This window comes from Etheostoma spectabile, chromosome 20 (assembly GCF_008692095.1).
Source record: "Etheostoma spectabile isolate EspeVRDwgs_2016 chromosome 20, UIUC_Espe_1.0, whole genome shotgun sequence".
NCBI lineage: Eukaryota > Metazoa > Chordata > Actinopteri > Perciformes > Percidae > Etheostoma > Etheostoma spectabile.
This window is the reverse complement of record NC_045752.1, coordinates 23,519,445-23,525,424: the sequence shown is the minus strand read 5'-3', so window position 1 is coordinate 23,525,424 and position 5,980 is coordinate 23,519,445. Positions and strand designations below refer to the sequence as shown.

Here is a 5,980-nt window from a genome sequence, read left to right as displayed (position 1 = left end):
AGCTCCCTTTTTGTCACAACGGTGCGATAAATGGAATGTAATACTGCACCTGCTGCTCCGATTCTCCAACAAATCTCCTGTTCCAAGGTCCCCTCACTCGCGAACAAGACCCCAAGGTATTTAAACTCCTTCACTTGGGGTAAGGACTCACTCCCTACCTGAAGAAAGCACTCCATCGGTTTCCTGCTGAGAACCATGGCCTCAGATTTAGAGGTGCTGATCCTCATCCCGGCCGCTTCACACTCGGCTGCAAACCGATCAAGTGAGTGCTGAAGGTCACAGACGATGATGCCATCAGGACACCATTATCCAGGGCTGCCACTTTCCAAAACCTTGGGTGGATTTGGGGGGGCCAACCCATTTTTGCCGCGTACAAAGCAATTTCTTTGGGTCTTATCCTTTAGGGTTTAAATTGGGATTTGTTATAGTGGGGGGATGGGGCTCTCCCTGGGGGTGGGTTGGGGGTATGCTCCCCAGGAAAAAATTTGAAAAATAAACCATTAAATGGCACTTTCTGAGAGTTTTTTGCAAAAAAAAAATGGAGAAATCAAGTCTTACATGAATGTGCAAACTGTTGGGTTAAGAACCTTTGCATTGTGTGTAGTATCAACAGGTTTAGGGCATTCAGCATTTACTATATTAACTTCTTATGATATAAGAACTGACCACACAATGTGCACAACATATGAACCACAGAAGAGACCGAGAATATGTCAGAACAGCTGAGAAGATTTGGGTGTGTGGTGACAGGTCCAGGGGTCCCTGGTGAAGGGACAAGGGACCCAAGTTAAATTAATGATGAGGGATCAACTAAGCCACTGAAATCTAAAGAATGGAGAACACTGAGTTACATAAGTTCATCCTTAACCTTTGTGCACGTTCAGTAATGTTTGGCCCTCATCCTCTGGCCCCACTTACTGTTTTTACTTTTTTGTGAAAATAAAGACTAGATTTGTTCATTTAAAAAACATCAATATTATTTACAGTTACATTTAGAGATTCAGAGAGTAGAGATGCCAATAGTGGCCCAACGTTGCAGTCGGTATTTATAGTATATTATATTATCTAAATATATATATATAATATATATTATATAAGGCTAGTATAGCTCAGGTGTGTTCACCAGATTTCTGCTTATATTTCAACTTTGTGCACATTAAAATATAACTCCACCATCTCTGTTGTCCGAGATGTGGAGAGTTGTAATATAGTCTGTGTGCATGTCATGCTCCGCTGATGATGGCTCTATTCAGACCGTCTGACAGACACAGAGGCCCATTTGGGTCTCTGGTCTCTGACAGAGTTTAGAGGTGTCCGTACGCGGCTTCTCTATCGGAGGTCTACGCATGCATGCAACGCGTCACTGCCCCAGCCAGAGCGAGTCCCTACAATGAACTGAAGTTGTGTACGCTACCGCCGCCGCGGCTCACCTCTATTTTACAGAGAGAGAGGACACGAAGCGACCGACGGGGCTTGTGATACTCAGAGCGCAACCTGAAGCGGGGAAATGCACCTGGGATGGCTCGTGAAATTTTTTTTCTTTGCGACAATTTGAAAATTCCACAGACAGGGAGCGCTCTTGAACCCCCTCACAGTCTTGAAAGCACACCTAGTCGATCACGGTGGCTCAACAGGTAAAAAATAGATAAACTCATCTTTAGAAATTTGACGACGGGGGTGACACTTCAGCGTGAGAATCTGGGGTGTGGGTGTGAGCGTGTGAAATCCATGGAACATGGCGGGTGTGGTATCACGGCCAATGCGTGAGAGTTGGCAGCCCTGCATTATCCCCTAAAAGCAGCGATGAGATCCCCAGCCCACTGAACTGCAACCTCTCCCCACCCCAACTACATCTTGACATCCTGTCCATAAATATTACAAACAGGATTGGTGACAAAGCACAGCCCTGGCGGAGGCCAACCCTCACCTGGAACAAGTCTGACTTACTGCAGAGAACCCGGACACAGCTCTCGCTTTGGTCATACAGAGATTGGATAGCCCGGAGAGGAGAAATATTAATAAAAGAAATATATGTATAGTGGATATGTATGGTATTTACATAGTTAAAGGAATTTTATGATACAGTATTTGTATAACTTTTATGCACATACTGGCAGCAGGGGTAGCAAGGCGTTTTAGGGTGGCATTTGCCCAGTCCATATCAAGGCATCAGGCAAATCAAGGATGGCATCTAGTACATCTGTTAGGATTCAGTTCTGACCCAGAATGCAGAGATAAACAAAAAAGGTGTCTTTAATGAACACATATTATGTATTAAGTAACAATGATGGTAGAGTAAGGGTAGGGAAGCTCCAGGGCTGGTCCAGGCGAGCAGGCAGAGGTGAGTACACTCTAGCACACACAGAGGACTCCCAGCAAGGACGACGAGACTGGATGGTGTGCACTGGAAGCACAGCAGGTAGGGGAGAGCCAGGACGACTGAAATGCAGAAAGAATAAAACATTCCAGTTTTCTCCAAATGCAATGATGAGAGACAGACTTCCTCAGGTGAAAACATAGAGCACAATAACCTCCTTCTATCAGCCAATTATCTTCTTGGTATTTCCTTTTATCACAGAGTTACAGCTGATACACATGGTTTGACGGTCAAAAGTAAACTTCATTAGCAGTTAATTTTTTTCTATTATTAATTAGTGTTTTTCATTTAAAGGTTTGACTATATGCTTCTTCAGTAGACCAGTTAGTGGTCTCCACAATCCCAGAATTCATATTACATGCTTGTTTGCATGGAAAGGAAAACAGGCTGTAATGTCATATGTCTGTGTCGGGACAGTTGAAACAGTTGTTTTAATCCCCCGGCCTGGCTGTAACTCTATGGATTTTAAGTAAATGCACATATATCAGTGTTTATACAATAATGTATGGAGGTGAGACATGGAAAAGCAGTTTTAGAAAGATGAAAATATATTTGGGCCCACCAGGAAGGGGGGGTCAAGTTTTCGGGCTGACGGGCTGTGGGGCGTTATTTGGATGTGCAGTGGTCTAACCCTCGTTAAAACCTATTGAAACAACATTTTCCACACTAAAAACATGATATAAATGTAAAAATGTACTGTTCTAGCTACAAAAATGGCTGGCACAGTCATCCACATGATATTTCAATAACGGCTTCATACACGCTTTTTTACACATGTTCACAAAGACGTATAGCCCTGCAACAATCTATTTAAAATAACACCTTTTGGAAGTATCATTCACAATATATAGTGAAATAACCAAGTAAGTAGGCTGAAAATGCAACTGTTTGACAGATGACATGTGTAGGTTGCTAGTGACAAAATATTAGCTTTCAGTGCGATACGATCGCTTCATAAATTACGTTCAATTGAAAAGTGGAGAAGGCCACCGGTCTACAGTCACTGACAAAAGTCTTGTCGTGTACAAATATACCTTAAGTGCCGCTGAAATATATTTCTAATTAAGATTTATTTACAAGAAATGGCTCATTTTAACACGGGCTTTCTGTGTCTCAAAGAATTGATTTCAAAGTACTCTGCTAGTTTATAAATCACTTAACGGTTTAGGTCCAAAATATATCTGATCTGCTATACACTATGAACCACCCAGACCTCTCAGTCATCGGGACAAGGCTACTTCTGTCCCCAGAGGCAGAACTAAACAGGGGAAGCAGCTTTCAGTTTTAGCTCCTCATATCGGATAAACTTCAGAAACCTGTAGATCGCTGCTACTCTGTTCTTTTAACAAGGCTGAAGACCCTTTTTTGATGCTGCCTTTCTTTAAATGACTGCTATTTCTTTAAATTTCTTATGCTGCACTGAACTTTTGTTGTGTTTATGTTTCATTTGTTTTAACTGTCTATTCATGTGTTTTACACGGTTTTTAAATGCTTATGATTTAACTGTTTTTTATGTGTTTTATCTGTTTAACTGATTTTGTGTAAAGTACTTTGAATTGCCCTGTTGCTGAAATGTGCTATACAAATAAAGTGCCTTGCCTTGCCTTAACTTTTTATAACTCAACATTACCTGCTCCCCCAGTGTGCATGTGTTCCACTCCCGCCCACACTGCACACATTAGCTTGTTGGTCAATAGATTGACCATTCATTTTGTATGTTGTTTGTTCTTTATTTTCTTAGCTCCAAGTCAAGTTGGGATGTTGTTTAGGGTCAGCTGTTCTTCCCCGTCCCATTTGTGGGTTCTCTCCCTTTGCAATGTGTTTCTGTCTGTGCTGTTTCTGTCTCCACCCTGCACTCAAGTTGTGAGTTGTTCAGGGTCAGCTGTTCTTTTGGCATGGCCATCATCCCTGCTCTGATCCTGCACAGCTGCAGTGCATTCCATACTTACTCAGCAGCACTTACACCCGGCTGTTACCTCTTCAGCGCCAGTTTGTTACAACAATCATGTGGTGACTTGGCTCAGTGTTCTTGTCAGTCTGTAGTTATCTATGTACTTGGTGCTCCTAACACTTGGTTCTCACTCCGCTCTACAGTCCCTGACAGAAGTCTTGTCGCTTATCTATTTTGTAGAAACACGTATTAACCTGACTTTTAATTAATCAATTGGTGGTAAGAAATAAGACTCATATAAAAGCTAAACCCTCCCAATGATGTTCAATGCACTGAAATAAATTAGTTTCACTAAAAAAAGATTATTATTTAAACAAGACAGAAAGGTCAAATTTGGCAAGACAAAAGTTTTGTCGCCTATACATAAATTGAACAAATTTACTACAAATACTAAAAATGTCAGCAATTAAATAGTGGTGCTGTGAGATTCAAATTTAATATCTTGTATGACTTCCATGAGACTTGAAGGGATGCCATCCATGCGGTTTGGCAAGGATTCATACATGTATTGATGAAGTCATCAGGAATAGCTAGGAGCAGTCTTGCATGCCTCCCAGAGTTCATCAATAGTCTTTGGTTTGGTCTTCCATGCTTCCTCTTTCATCCACCACACATGCTCAATGAGTCACGTCTGGTGACTGGGCTGGCCAATCCTGGAGCATCTTGATCTTCTTCGCCTTGAGGAACTTTGAAGTGGAGATGGAAGTATGCGATGGGAGCACCATCCTGCGAAGAATTTGGCCTCTTTTATGGTTGGGAATATAAGAGGTAGCTAAGATTTCTGGTATTTGAGACTATTGATGTTTGCCTTCCACCTGTAGATCTCTTGCCACACCCCCATAACTGGATGTAACCCAGACCATGATTTTTCCGCCACCAAACTTCACTGTTTTCTGGGTGATCTTGGGATTCATGCGGGCTCCAGTAGGTCTCCTGCAATATTGCGAACTGTGGTGTAATTCAACAGAAGATTAAACTGAAAAAATCCACTTTCTTCCACTTCTCCACGTCACATCCTTTGGCTGTGGGCCTTGGCAAAATGCCACACAGTTTCAATTGTCTTTTGTTGTTGCTGGTTCTGGGCACTGATTCGACATGGAGGCCATTTCGAGACGAACCGACAAAACCGTTCTGGTTGACACAGGGACTTCAGGGGACCAGTCTCGTGGAGCTCCACTGCAGTGGAAAATGGGCTGGCCTTGGATTTTCGAGCCAACAAACGGTCCCTCTCGAGCATTGTCTTGCGGGGTCTGCCTGACCTGGGCTTGTCAAAAACATCTCCAGTGTCTTAAATGTTTTCTAACCTCTGTACTTGACGCTGAGACACATTGAAGGTGTTCGCACACATCAGCGTGGATCTGGTCTTCAGCCTCTTGATAATCAAAACTTTAGTCTCAGGGTGAATCTTAGGCATGTTTGCAGATATCTAGTTGCAGGTGATGTAAGGTCTGTGTACTGGGGTTGTTTTTATACACACCTGAGACCTAATTGATCCATTATTAGTCACAGGTGAAGCTCATATGACAAGGCAACAACATTATGTCTTTGCAAAAATGGACTCAATGGGCTTTACCCAGCTGTGAATATTAGAATACTTTGACAGTATTTTTGCACTGAAACATTATTACAAAAGCTGTTGGGATTACAATGAG

General features: G+C 42.4%; 1 long non-coding RNA gene across 1 annotated transcript in view; it reads left to right on the top strand.

Moving 5' to 3' along the window:
* Positions 1-5,980, top strand: part of LOC116670317 (uncharacterized) — a 14,244-nt gene that overhangs the window by 675 nt on the left and 7,589 nt on the right. The window contains exon 2 of the long non-coding RNA XR_004327000.1: positions 1,402-1,405. This is a non-coding gene — a long non-coding RNA (uncharacterized LOC116670317). The remainder of the gene's footprint in view (positions 1-1,401; positions 1,406-5,980) is intronic.